We start from the raw sequence: 14,678 nt of genomic DNA, 5'->3' as shown, positions 1-14,678 counted from the left end.
AACAATTGATATTCTAATCCCTGGGTAAAATTTTCATTGTTGAACTTCTGCTGATTACCCAGATTATTTTATAGGATTGTGTAGCACCTGCTCTGAAAGCATATTAATGAGTAGCCTCTGATTTGTATGTTGATTTCTGTCACTTGGATTGCAATTAAACTCCTTAATTCATTAGCACCTCTCAGAGTAGTGCCCCTTCCCCTGTTTACTCTGACATAACTAGGCATACAAGCAGCAAGGGAAATGTTGTTAAGGGGATCTGAATTCCTCAGAAGACTTGTAGTTTCATGATTGAGCCTACCTGTGGTTGAAAAATGTAGTAATCCACCTTCACTCCAGGGTTTGCAGCAGCAGCTGGGAGCAATCTCCAGGAGTCCTGTGTGTCTGGGGAGGTCACCAGGGACAGCTAGCAGATACAAATGGCTTTGGGCAGTTTGGTTGAAATCCCTCCTTTGCAGGGATGACATTTGGCCCTTTCTTTGAGGTGAGAGCTAGAGAAGTCCTTGTGATTTCTGTCAGTGTGCCTATCCACAGGGTAGTAGCTAGAGACTGAACCTTGCATGCAAGAGAGTGCCTATAACTGAAATAGTTACATCCCAGTTTGTCTGAAAACTCAAGGGAAATTCCATTTTGATGGACCCTTCTTTGGACAGAAGTAAAATTTTCAAAACTTAAGGGTTGAAGACTTAAGTGATAATTCTGGACCTTGTCTTTTATTGTGCTTCAATATACTATGAAAAGCATAAGAGAGTAAGAAAGTTTTCTCTTCCATCATTATTTAAATAGATTAGAGTTCTCAGAATGTTCATAGGCACATTACTAATTCCTGGAAAATCTGTTTTTACATATTCATTTTATGTCTGTCCATTCTGTAAAAATAGAATTTTACTGGGTGAATGTATATTTATTCAGAGCCAGTTTATGAACCTCATAAGAAAACCAGGCTCACAATTTTGTAAACTCATGACATATACAGAGAGAATAACACAACCCAATCCAGAAGCAGGCAGTAAGAAATGAAAAGACCCTCAATAATAGAAATATTTTCATTTATTCAAATTTTAACAAATATTTATCAAGCAATTATTAGATGCTAAGAACTGTTGTAGGAGATATAAGTACAAATGTGAGCAAAATAGATAAAATCCCTGCCCTCTTATGTTCTAGTATGTGTGTTGAGGGGGATGTGAAACTGGCAATAAATAATAAATAAGGCAACAAACAAGGTGACTTTCATAAAGAGACCAGTGCTGTAAAGAAAATGGAGTTCTGGTATAGAGCTCCTTGTGGGCCTGTATGATGAGGCTAAGCCAGAATTAACAAGTAATCAAGGAAGGCCTTTTTAAGAATGGGATATTTGAGAGTTGAGATCTAAACAATAAGGAGTGGACCATGTGTAGATCAGGGTAAAGTAACTTCCAGAAGGATTAACAAGGGCAAAGGCCCGAAAGTGGTTTCCACCTTAGCTTGTTTGGCAAGAATGGAGGAAGGGAGGACAGTTAGAATGTTCTTGCAGTAGTATAGGACTGAAATGATGGTCTCCTTGAACTAGCAAGAGAGCAATGGAAATAGAAGTGAATGGATTCAGGGTATATTTTGGTTGTGGAGTTGATAAGACTAGCAGATGTATTGCATATAGGAGGTAAGGGAAAGATAACCATAAAGAGTAACTCCTAGATTTTTGGATTGAGCTGTTGGGTGGGTGGTGGTATGCCATTAGCTGAGGTGGAAAAGACTAGAAGAGAAATATGTTGCAGTGTGAGTGGAAATCAAGAGTCCTGTTTTATACATGTTAAGTTTGAGATACTGATCAGACACACAAAAGCAGTTGCCAAAAAATCATCACTATAAAGCTCATGTTCATACAGAAGCTCCTTAAGTCCTCTCTCAGAGATATTTTTCTTATTTTATGTACGGATTAAATGAATTTGGTTCTCCAATTTTTAATGCACAACAGAGTAAAAACTGAGCTCTCTCTCTTTTGCAATAGATCCCATCTATCAAATTGCCTACTAGAAATGTCTACCCAACCTAACATGTTCAAAGCTAACTCTATGATCTTCCTCTTCATGCTTGTTCCTTCTGTATTTTTTATCTTTATCAGTGATTCACTCCATGACCTAAGCTTATTCCTAGACTCTGGCCCTTCCTCACCCCAGCATTCAGTGAATTACTAAGTTGTGTCTCAGTGTCTCTCTGATATCTCTCTTGCTCTCCATCTAAGCTGCTACTGCTATTCAAGATCACATTACTTCTTGCCTGGGTTAGCATATAGGCATATGCTGCTGTACCATCTTCTTAAATCATTCTTTAGTAGTTACCCTCTACATTTTGGGTAACTCTTCCTTATCCTTCTGAGCTCAGCTCAGAGATAACGTTTTCCAGGAAGACTTCACAGACATCTCCAACTTGTATCCTACCCCATTTAGATTAATTAATCCCTATTATATGACCCTGTAGTGCCACATAATTATTGTTATAGCATAATCACATGGTGTTAGAACTGCCTCTTTATATGTCTCTTGAGTTGCACTGTGAGCTTGTAGATGTCAGGGACTGTATCTCTCATTGTCACATCTGCATTGCCCAACATGGTGTCTGACACATGACTGACATTCAGTAAATGTTTTTGAACAAATGAATGCTTGAGGCAAATTAGAAGGAAAACCTGCTTAAAGGAAAACTGTAAACAGTAAGTAATGATAGTCTATACTTGTGTAAATGAGGAAGGAAACAATGAAATAAACCATAAAAATCTCAAAAAGTACCACAGTCTGGGTCATTTTAGCATTGGGACTATAAATATTACACTGCATTATGATTTTGTATTATAGATTATGTAGCATAATCATTCCCATTAGTTTTAAAGACATTGGAGCATCTAGAAAAGACTATATTTACTTGTCTCCATTGAAGAAAATGTGGGACTATGTACTACCTAATATGACTTATGACTGATCTACATCAAAACAGGTTGGGGAAAAATGAGTATAGACCAATAGTTTTAACACAGTTTTGGAACTTGATGTGTTTCCCTCTAAATTGATTGGCAGGTTTAGACACAGATGAAAAATATCAGAACCAAAGGTCAAACCATCCTTTTATTTTTTCACAAAGGTGCTATTGAGTTTGCTTTCTGAGAGCATCCTAAAAACTCATTTACTAGACAATTAAAGAAAACATTTCTCTAAATACAAATGTCTTCAAAATGCTCATGATCTGTGTAAAGTTGTCATTGTTTTGATGTAAAGTAGGATGGAATTGATGACTTGTGCCTAACCCTCTGCTTAGTTGCTCCATACCACTATATACTGTATGTACCCTTTGACCTCATTTTCCTGTCCCTGAGGTTTTCCCTAAAACTCTTCTCTCCAAATGACTAGCCCAATAAATTGCGAGAGTATACAGAATATAGGTAATAAAGATCTGAGCAACTATGAATCCATATTAAGTAGTTGGCAACCTTATAAATTTTTATTAAGGAGTAATTGATGCCCATCACTTGGAGGCAGCCAAACCAGGATAAATTGGCTATAATCCACTCACTGCTTACATCTTCATAGGATGATCTTTTGCAAGGGTGGGTGTTTGGAGTTGAGGTGGGTAAACTGAGTAGATTGGAGGAAGAGGGACTATTGCAAACCAATAAAAAAGAAAGAACAGAGCCCATTCAGAATTCTTTTCTGTACATGCAATACTAATCAAACTCTTAAAAAATATAGATTACTTTTTCTTTCTGAGAAGATAAAGCTCTCATTAGGGTGAGAGAGAATTGTGTGATTTCAGGATGGGTAACTGACAGGAGATTTCTATCATCCAGTTTCAAGTTGGCCTGGAAGAGTGACATGTTGTGTAGGAGTGGGAAAGGACTGAGAAAAACTCCTTCCAAGGGGAGACCAAGATTCATCCCTATCTTTTTAAGGTCAGGACTTTGTTTAAAAAAAACAAAAATAAAAACACAAAAATACTTCATATGCAACGAAAACATTATTCTACACTCTATAGTACCTAGTACTAGAGGGGCTACACATAGGGAGTTGCCAGATAAGAGTTGTTATTTGACATGGAATCTACAAGTCATGAAGAGAAACTAATATTTATTTAGTGTCTACTATGTGTTATGCTTTACGGTTTTCTTTTTCTTTTAATTTAATCCTCACAATAACCCTATGAGGTAGGTACTGTTACCCCATTTTCCAGATGAGAAAATTAAGGGCTTCAGGAGGTGACATTAATTGCCCAAGATAACATAGTAAGTAAGTGATGGAATTGTCATTCAAACATGTGTATCTGAGACTCCAAAAACAATGCAGTTTTCACTAAAATATGTTACTCTGTTCACTGGCAAGCACCATATTCCTTTCCTTTCTCTGCCTCTTCACCCATGTTTCTGGGTAGGGAAATAAATGCGGCATGTTGGCTTTGCGAAATCCGAAGTGCGAATGTGGAAACATCTGGTCACAATTCTGTAACCCCCAAAATGCCTGGAGTGTTTGCACCAGTGATTTATAGCAGGACTGGTTTTAATGTGATTTGAGGACTGCATAACCTGTGGGGCTCAGAGAGCTCCCTCACCAGCATGCCATGTGGGCCAAGGAAGGCCATATTAAAGGGTATTAGGTGGGAGTGAGAGAATAATCCTGCTGAGTCCTCAGTAGTGCTCAGATATCTGTAAGATGCTCTCCTGGAATGTGCTTTGAGGATGGAGTCATATGAAGGCCCCAGTATAGAATTATGTAGTTTATAAATACATTTGTTTCAGCCAAGTATGGCACCTCTGATGGGTACTAATGGAGATGCTAATTATAATCAAATGGCATTTTTTAAAAGAAGAGAAATATCAGAAAGCATTTAATGTTTTACACTGGAAAAATGACAACATTTCTTTCAACTGAGATAGAAACCAAAATATTTCAGTCGCTCCTGTGACACTAATGAGTCACAGACATGGTGAGCTTGCCAAAGACACAGAAACAAAATATATTCTTTGTTGTGCCTGAAGAATGTCAGGGTAGAAGTATATTTTTATTCAGGCTTCAACTTTGAATAAATGAATGAATGAATGAGAAGTTCTTTTGTATTCCTCTGCTCCTCCCTGAATTCTGAAAACATTTTCTCAAAGACACAATGTTAGAAATGGTGTTATTTCTGCCAGTATGAAAAATCCACTAAGATCTATCTGTACACAAATTGTAATAACAACTGTTTATTGAGAACTTACTATGTTCGAAGCATTTTCTAATGTAATACCCACAAGAATCAGGTAATACTGGGTGTTATTATTGATATTACTTTACAGCTAAGGAAATAGGCTCAGAGAGCTTACATTTATTGATCTAGGTCACACAGCTAAAGCCTGGTGATTTTAAATGAGTCCACAAATCACTCCTTTAACTATGATACTGTACTGTTTTTGAGGATTATATTTATAGAGTGCCCTTAAGTAACTAGTCCAAGATAAAGAACACGGGTAGTAGTAGAGGTAAAGGATTAAACTCAATCTTACTTGAGGAACTAAACATTTAATCAGAACCTTAGAATGCCTCATAAGTACCTAACTAAAAGTAGTAAGTAACTGGCCCAAGGTTTGTTTGTATAGGTAGACATAACTGTGTAAATAGCTACTGTCATTGATTGTTACAGGGCGGAGGTGAAAGGGCAAGGCAGTCATCTTACTGTATTATATCTACACTAAAAGTACATCACTCTGCTCAAAAACCTTTAGTGCCTCCCTAATGCCTAGAGAATCCAGTTCTGATTCCTTATCTTCATGTTCAGGGTCTGCCACATGATGGCCAAAACAGAACTTGGCAGTTTCATCTTAGACTATTCACCTATGCTCCAGACTAACTGCATTACTTGCTCTTTGAATATGCTATGTACTTACTTGTGGCCTGTGCTTTTGATTAAATTGTCTCCTTTTTCTGTTGACCTCTGGAGATGATTTCCCTTCTGTTCCTTCTATGCCCTGCTCCCCCAACAATTTCTACCCATCAAAATCATATTCATCCTTTAGTGCTCTTCTCGAATATCACTTTTTATTTATTTTATTTTTTTATTATGTTATGTTAATCACCATTCATTACATCATTAGTTTTTTTTATTATGTTATGTTAATCACCATACATTACATCATTAGTTTTAGATGTAGTGTTCCATGATTCATTGTTTGTGTATAACACCCAGTGCTCCATACAGTACGTGCCCTCTTTAATACCCATCAGCAGGCTAACCCATCCCCCCACCCCCCACCCCTCTGGAACCCTCAGTTTGTTTCTCAGAGTCCATAGTCTCTCGTGGCTCGTCTCCCCCTCCCGATTTCCCCCCCTTCATTTTTCCCTTCCTGCTATCTTCTTTTTTTTTTTTTTTAACATATAATGTATTATTTGTTTCAGAGGTACAGGTCTGTGATTTGACAGTCTTACACAATTCACAGCACTCACCATAGCACATACCCTCCCCAATGTCGAATATCACTTTTTAAAAATAAATTTTTATTTTTATTTTATTGAGGTATTTAATTTTATTGACTTACAACATTATCTTAGTTTTAGGTATACAGACATAATGTTTTGATATTTGTACATGGTGTGAAATGATCCCCACAATAAGTTTAGTTAAGATCCATCACCATACCTAGTTACAGAACTTGTTTCTCTTATGATGAGAAACTTTTAAGATTTATTCTCTTAGCAACTTTCAAATATGCAGTATTAACTATAGTCACCATGCTGTACATGACATTCCCAAGGACTTTATATTTTTAGAGCAGTTTTAGATTTACAACAAAATTGAGAGGAAGGTACAGAGATTTTTCATATACCCCTGTTCCCCACACATGCATAGCTTCCCCACTATCAATCAGCATCACTTATGAGAATGGTACTTTTTTTTTTTTTTTTTTACAAAGGATGAACCTACATTGACAAACATAATCACCCAAAGTCCATAGTTTACCTTAGGGTTCACTCTTGGTATTGTACACACTGTGGGTTTGAAAAATGTATAATGATATATATCCATTATTATAATATCATATAGAGTGTCTCCATTGCCCTAAAATCCTCCCCACCCCTGGCAACCACTGATCTTTTTATTGCCTCCATAGTTTTGCCTTTCCCAGAATGTAGTAGGAATTATATAGTATGTAGCCTTTTCAGGTGGGCTTCTTTCACTTAGTAATATGTATTTAAGGTTTCCCCCATGTCTTTTCATAGGTTGATAGCTCATTCCTGTTTAATGCCGAATCATATTCCATTGTCTAGATATACCACAGCTTATTTATCCATTCACCTACTGAAGGACATCTGGGTTGCTTTTAAGTTTTGTTAAGTATGAATAAACCTGCTATAAACATACATGGGCAGGTTTTTATGTAGACATTATGTTTTCATCTCCTTTGAGTAAATGCCAAGGAATGCTACTGCTGGATCATATGAGTATATTTAGTTTTGTAAGAAACCACCAAACTGTCTTCCAAAGTAGCTGTACCATTTTACATTCCCATTAACAATAAACTAGAGTTCCTATTGTTCCATACCCTTGCCAGCATTTGTTGTTGTCAGTGTTCCAGATTTTGGCCCTTCTAATAGGTGTGTAGTGATACCTCATTGGTTTTTTTTTTAACATTTTATTTGTCAGAGAGAGAGAGAGAGAAAGGGAGAGAGAGAACACACAAGCAGGGGGAGCGGTAGGCAGAGGGAGAAGCAGACTCCCTGCTGAACAAGGAGCCCGATGCGGGACTTGATCCCAGGACCCTGGGATCATGACCTGAGCTGAAGGTAGACGCTTAACCAACTGAGCCACCCAGGCATTCCATGATATCTTGTTGTTTTAATTTACATTTCCCTGATTGGAGCATCTTTTCATAAGCTTATTTGCCATCATCCTATTTTCTTTATGAGGTAACTTTTAATGTTTTTTTATTTTAAAATTAAAAAATATTTTTTAAAGATTTTATTTATTTATTTGATAGAGAGAGACACAACTAGAGAGGGAACACAAGCAGGGGGAGTGGGAGAGGGAGAAGCAGGCTCCCCGCCGAGCAGGGAGCCCGATGCGGGGCTCGATCCCAGGATCCTGGGATCATGACCTGAGCTGAAGGCAGACGCTTAACAACTGAGCCACCCAGGTGCCCCCAAAATTTAAAAAATTTTTAAATTGGGTCATTTCTCATTGCTAAAGTCATCACCATACCCAAGGTCCTCTATGTTTTCTTCTATATTATCTTATAGGAGTTTTATAGTTCTGTGATCTATTTAGGTGTTGATCTATTTTGTTTTGTTTCCTCTTTTGAAATTTCATTTACCTGATTTATTTTTTTCTAGAATTACGGTGATGGAAGTGGTTTTTTTGCACGTTGTCCCCTAAGTCCAGAAGATATCTCTCTTTGATAGTTCATTGAAAACATGGATTGCATTTTGCCCTGTGATAAAGGCTGCCAGGTTCCTTGTGGTTGGCCACTTTAGGAAGTGGTCCTTCATCCCTTCTGAGAATGGAGATGTTTCTCCTTTTCTCCTGTCAGACAAGAGCTTAAGTATAGAGGAAAGAGTAGTTTAGAAACCCATTTACTGATTGTAGAGTACACCTACCCAGAGCTTTTCTTCCTAGGTATTGCTGGAAGATCTCATAATGAAGGAGGAGGAACAGGATGGCAAAGGGTTTTTGCAGCATATTACTTCCTTAAACTTCTTCTTTTGTGAGCTACAATTGACCTATAACATTATGTGTACAACTTGTTGATTTGGTACATTTATATATTGTAATATGATTACCACCATAGTGTTAGCTAGCACCTCTATCATATCACATAATTATCAGTTATTTTTTGTGGTGAGAACATTATTAAGCCAGGAGAAAAAAAGAAATCCTGCCATTTGTGACAATAGGGATGGACCTTGAGATGAGGTAAGTCAGAAAAAGACAAAGACAAATACTGTATGATACCATTTATACATGGAATCTAAAAAAGATGAATTGTAAAATCAGAGTAGAATGATGGTTTCCAGGGACTGGGGGGGTGGAGGAATTGGGAAGATGTTGTTTAAGGGTACAAACTTGCAACTAGTAGATAAATTCTGGAAATCTAACATACAACATATTGATGATAGTCAGCAATACTGTATTACAAACTTCAAACTAAGAGACTAGATCTATGCCATTTGGAGTTAATTTCTGTGAAGTGTATTCAAGTATCACTTCTTCACGTAGCCTTTTCAGAGTACCTTCTACCATGGAATGGATAGGACTTCACCCTCCTTAGAACCTAGTGAACACTTGTTTTTTTCTTCTGTCATGGTTGGTTTGACCAAATAATTTATTGTTCAAACTGGGATGCTTTTCAGAGTGAAAGAGTATCTACTAATAATTACATCAGGAGGCGCCTGGGTGGTTCAGTTGGTTGAGCATCTGCCTTCGGCTTGGGTCATGATCCCAGAGTCCCAGGATCGAGCCCCACATCTGGCTCCCTGCTTCTCCTTCTACCCCTCACCCCATTCATGCTCACGCTCTCTCTCTCAAATAAATAAAATCTTTTAAAAAATTACATCAGGAAAACAGATACCGGAACTGTCCTTATGGACACATTAATGATAGTACGTCTTATCTTACCTATATTCGAGTCATTTCTGAACTTAACACAAGGATTTTGTGAACTTTGAAGGATTTTCTGAACTCCTTAGCATCATCTTCTTATTTTCTGAAGTTCCCAACATGATATTTTTGAAAGTATGTAGAAGCCCTTTTATCTAAAGTGATTCTACCTACTTAGTTAATTGAACAAGGTAAAGGAAAATATTAAGTGATCATGATACCTACTTATCTTACACATTATATTTTTTTCTCAGAACATGTAAATATTTATTTGTTCACTTACCTTTTGATCTAGGATTTATCAAGTCCTTTTCTTTGAGGGTGAGTTTATTGACTAGTGCTCCACGAACTCTTTTTTTTTTTTTTTCCCCCCAGAAATGGCATTTATAAGGCATTAGCTCTGATTTTCAGGGCAGTTTCTTTAGAGTGAGATCCTAAAGATACTTGCAAAGTAATAAGTAATAATTCTCTCCTTAAGTTTTTTCCAGTTTGAAAAAACATATAACATAAAATTTACCATTTTAACCATTTTAAGTATACAGTTCAGTGTTATAAATACATTCATAATTTTGTGCAACCATCACCACCATTCATCTCCGTAACTCTTTTTATCTTGCAAAATGAAATATTATACTCATTAAACAATAACTGTATATACTTCCCTCCCCACATCCCCTGGCAACCACCATTTTATTTTTTGACTATGATTTTGACTATTATAAGTAACTTGTGTAAGTGGAATCATATAGTATTTGTCTTGTGACTGTCTTATTTCACTTAGCATAATATCCTGAAGGTTTATCTATGTTGTAGCATATGTCAGAATTTCTTTCCTTTTTAAGGCTGAATAATATTCCATTGTATGTATAGACCACATTTTGCTTATTTAGTCACCCATTGTTGGACACATGGGTAGTTTCCACATTTTAACTATTGTGAATCATGCTGCTGCTGTGAACATGGGTGTGTAACTATCTCTTTGAGACTCTGCTTTCAATTCTTTTGAATATATATCCCAAAGTGGAATTGCTAGATCATACGGTAATTCTGTTTATAATTTTTTGAGCCATACTGTTTTCCATAACAGCTGTTTTTACATTTACATCGACAATGCACAAGGGTTCCAATTTCTCACATGACCTCCAACACTTGTTATTTATTTATTTTTTGATAGTAGCCTTCCTAATGGGTGTGAAGTGGTAGCTCATTAGAGTTTCGATTTTTCATTTCCTTGATGATTAATGATGTTGAGCATGTTTTCATGTGCTTATTGGCCATTTGAATCTGTTTTTTGGAAAAACATATATTGAAGTCTTTTGCTCATTTTTGAACTGAATTTTTGGTTTTTGTTGTTCAGTTTTAGAAGCTCTCTATATATTGTGAATATTAACCCCTTATCAAATACATGATTTGTACATATTTTCTCCCATTCTGTGGATTATTGCTTTTTTACTCTGTTGATATTGTCTTTTGATGTACAAAATTTAAAAATTTTCATGAAGCCCTATTTGTCTTTAGCCAGTCTTTCCACATCTTTAAATGTAATTTTTCAGAGAAACACATATCTTTCAAAGTTCATTTATTTGCATAACATTTTGTTAAACTACACAATCAAATTACAAGTAGAAACAAGTTTTGTGAGGCAGAAACAAGTTTTGTAAACAAACCCAGTTGACTCTTGGCAAGCCTAGAGCACTATGAGGGGGAGCAGAAGCATATGAAAAAACTAGAGATTAGCCTACTAAAAGCAATGGCTCAGTGAACCTCAGACATCAGTTAGTGTGTTTTACAGAGGGTGTGGATAAATTTTGTTAATCTGGTGTGTTAGTTAAGTGGAGATTTAGTTGAGAACATTTACTGTGAAGGTTCTAGTAAATATTTGTTAGGTTTAATTTAACTGAATTTAATGGAGTCTTTAAGAAGAAGCTTTTCCACCCGATCTTTTTATTGGCAGCTTATCCACTGTGTCTGTGAAAGGAGAAATGCAGATAGGATGACCCCTTTTATTAAAATTAAAATTTCAACCCTTGTTACTCTTGGCATGGCTTATCCTTCCTCAGCACTCATTTTTTTCTCCATAGTATTTTCCACCATCTGATGTACTAAATATATTATTTATTTTGTTGTCTATTGTCTGTCATTTTATGCTAGAATCAGAGGTCAATAAGTACAGGAATTTTGGGCTCTTTTATTCACTGATGTGTTCCTAAAGCCTAGAAACTGAGACATAGTAGGTGCTCAATAAATATTCATTGAATGAATAAATGCATGATAGAATGGTTTTATAGAATGTTAAAACTGCAAGGAAGATTTGACATAATCTAGTTCAGTCCTGTTATTTTATATAGATATAGCATAGCATAGAAGTCTATTATGGGACACATAAGTAGATCTGGGTTCAAATTAATCACTTGCTATGTGATTTAGGGCAAATTACTTAACCTTTCTGTGCCTCAGTTTACTCATATTTAAAATGGGGTAATAACAGTGACCCATCTTATAGGGCAAATTGTGAGGATTCAATGACATGATGCATGCAAAACACTTAGTATAGTGTTTTGTGTCTAACACATGGTTAATTTTGTCTCAGTCAAGGTTTGACAATTGAGATCACTTCAAGGATTGACAATAGAAGGAATTTAATGCAGGGAATTGGTAATAAAGGGGATGGATGAGCTGAGAAGCCAAACATGGGATGGCAAGGTAATCTATTGACTAACAACAGCAAGCTAGGACTTGGAGGGATAAATAAGAGTAGGTAGTATTATTAGAGCCCAGAGGCTTAATCATCTGAGGTAAGCTTGAAACTTGGTGAGCCTTTCTGTCAGGAACTGAATCTATAGGGAAGATTCAGCTGCTATAGGAGATGTCATCCCTCATGGAGAGGGGTGGAGAGAAATACCCTGGTTTTCCCCTTCTTAGTACTTAACAGGTTCCCTCCAATAGCTCCGACTGGCTGAACCTAGCTAGAAACCAGTTCATGTGAGAATCTGGAAGGGCAGCCTGCAGAAGTCTCTCCCCTTCCTACCCTGGAAAGATACAGAGCAGAGCCTGGAAAGGATGAGGAATGGCATGCTGTTTAATCAAGAAGAACTATTATTGCTATTATTGGCCTCACTAACACAATGCAGAACTAACCGGCTAGAGGCAGTCTGTTACATAAGGGAAAATGTGCTAAATGATGAATCAGAGCCAGATTCTGTCATGTTCAACACCATTTACATTAGTCATGATGTGACTGACTCACAAGGGATTGGCTGGGTATTTTAACCCTTTGAGGTCCAACAATACTGTGTTTCTGAGTTGGAATATCATGTGTTAGCTATGTGCATAAATTTTTCCCTACCCCTAAACTTAGGCCACTTACCAATTTCACAACTAAATGTTACTTACAGTTCCATAAATTCCAACCAAAATTAATGTAAACTGAAATGTTTAATTTTTTGATGCTTAGTTTAAACAGCCCAATTATGGACTAAATTTAAATTAAAAACTCAGCATGAATCGGATGGCTTATGTTTCTGTGTGATGGCTTTTATATTAAATGGTTTACATGAATGCTGTTGTTTATCTTGGAAACAGGTTGTCATGCATATTAATGAGTCCCAGGTGTTAACTTCATGCTGTTTTCTTTCCAAAGAAGAAAATCTTTACATTAAGTTAAAGTGTTTTTACAAGTATTTGTTGTAATAATTATAAAACAATGTTTTATGCATCACAATGTTTACCAGGTTTATTTCCTAATTCCAGCCCACTTCTTAATTCCTCTTTTCCCACTGCACTTTTGCTTTTGTATACTAAGGGCTTCCAGCCAGACACAAAAGTAGCCTGAAGGTCCTAAGGAGCTCAAGAAGGACAAACCTTCCTGCAGCAGCTCTTCAAATGGCAAGACTTCATGTTCATCTGTATTTTGTCCAAGGTCATCTTCTACTTACCCCTTGTGGTTTTCTCCTTCCCTACCAGGAGGGGAGATTGGCCAAGTGATTGCAGGCTATAAGACCCCATATCTTTTATAATTTTCTAATATTTCCTTAGGATACTTTGATAATTTCTGTGACTTCTCTGTAGCCCTCCAGCTTTTCTTAAAGTACAGAAACCTGGGCTGGTTGGATTTCTCTAAGAGAAACTGACCAGTGTTACACATAGCAGGACAATAATTTTGTGGCTCTTGCTCATCTTAGAGAAAGTTCTCAGAGCAGCAATAATCTACCTAATTTTCTGAGATCAATATTGTGGGTTTGTGTTCAAAGAAACCACCCGCTGAATGAATGGTGGGCATACACTCCACTCAATTTCACAAACAAGTTTTTAAGTACCTACTGTATGCTGGCCATTATGCTATGTTCTGGGAATACAGGTGTATGTAAGACATCATCCTAGCTCTTGGAGAATGTGTAGTCTCACAGGGAAGACTTGTACATGAATTTTTTAAAAGCATGGTACTGTTTTTGAGGTATACACTGGGTAATTCTGAATCTCAGTAGAGGCATGCAAACCAGCCTTGGGTAGGGATCCTAGAGGATGTGATATCTGGAGTTAAGTCTTGAAGGAGAAATAGGAATGATTTGGGGGAAGAGATGAGGAAAGGGCATTCCTGGAAAAGAGAACAATGTGAACAAAGGCAAGGAGGTGTGAAGAAATGGTCTATTCAGCGGTACAGTATTAACTGTGGATTTATGAGTAAAGTGCAATATGATTGAGAAAGCGATGGGCCCAGTTTATGAAAGGCCTGCTTGTCATGCTATGGAATGTGGCCTTTCACCTTGAATTTGTTCTTGGGGCAGGGATGAGATGTGATGAGGTGAGGAGGGATGGAAAGGTTTAAGAAAGAATACGTATTTTCTTTGAGGTTAAAAAGGAAGAGATGGTATAAATAACAACTTATCTTTAAATGGCACTTTTTTTCTCTAGATTTTTCCAAAGCTGACATGTATACCCTGAGGCTTCTGTCTGTTTGTATGGGCGTGTGAAGATTTTTTTTTAATCATGAAAAAAAAAAAAAGTAAGTCAAAATCCAAAGGACTCAATTTTTAAAGTAACATTTATTGTGTGTGTGTGTGTTTTTTTTTTCTGATTCAAAGTAGCAC

Source organism: Mirounga leonina, unplaced genomic scaffold, assembly GCF_011800145.1.
Source record: "Mirounga leonina isolate KUSES-001 unplaced genomic scaffold, KU_Mleo_1.0 Mir_101222, whole genome shotgun sequence".
In the NCBI taxonomy this organism is placed as follows: Eukaryota; Metazoa; Chordata; class Mammalia; order Carnivora; family Phocidae; genus Mirounga; species Mirounga leonina.
This window is presented reverse-complemented; position numbering follows the sequence as displayed.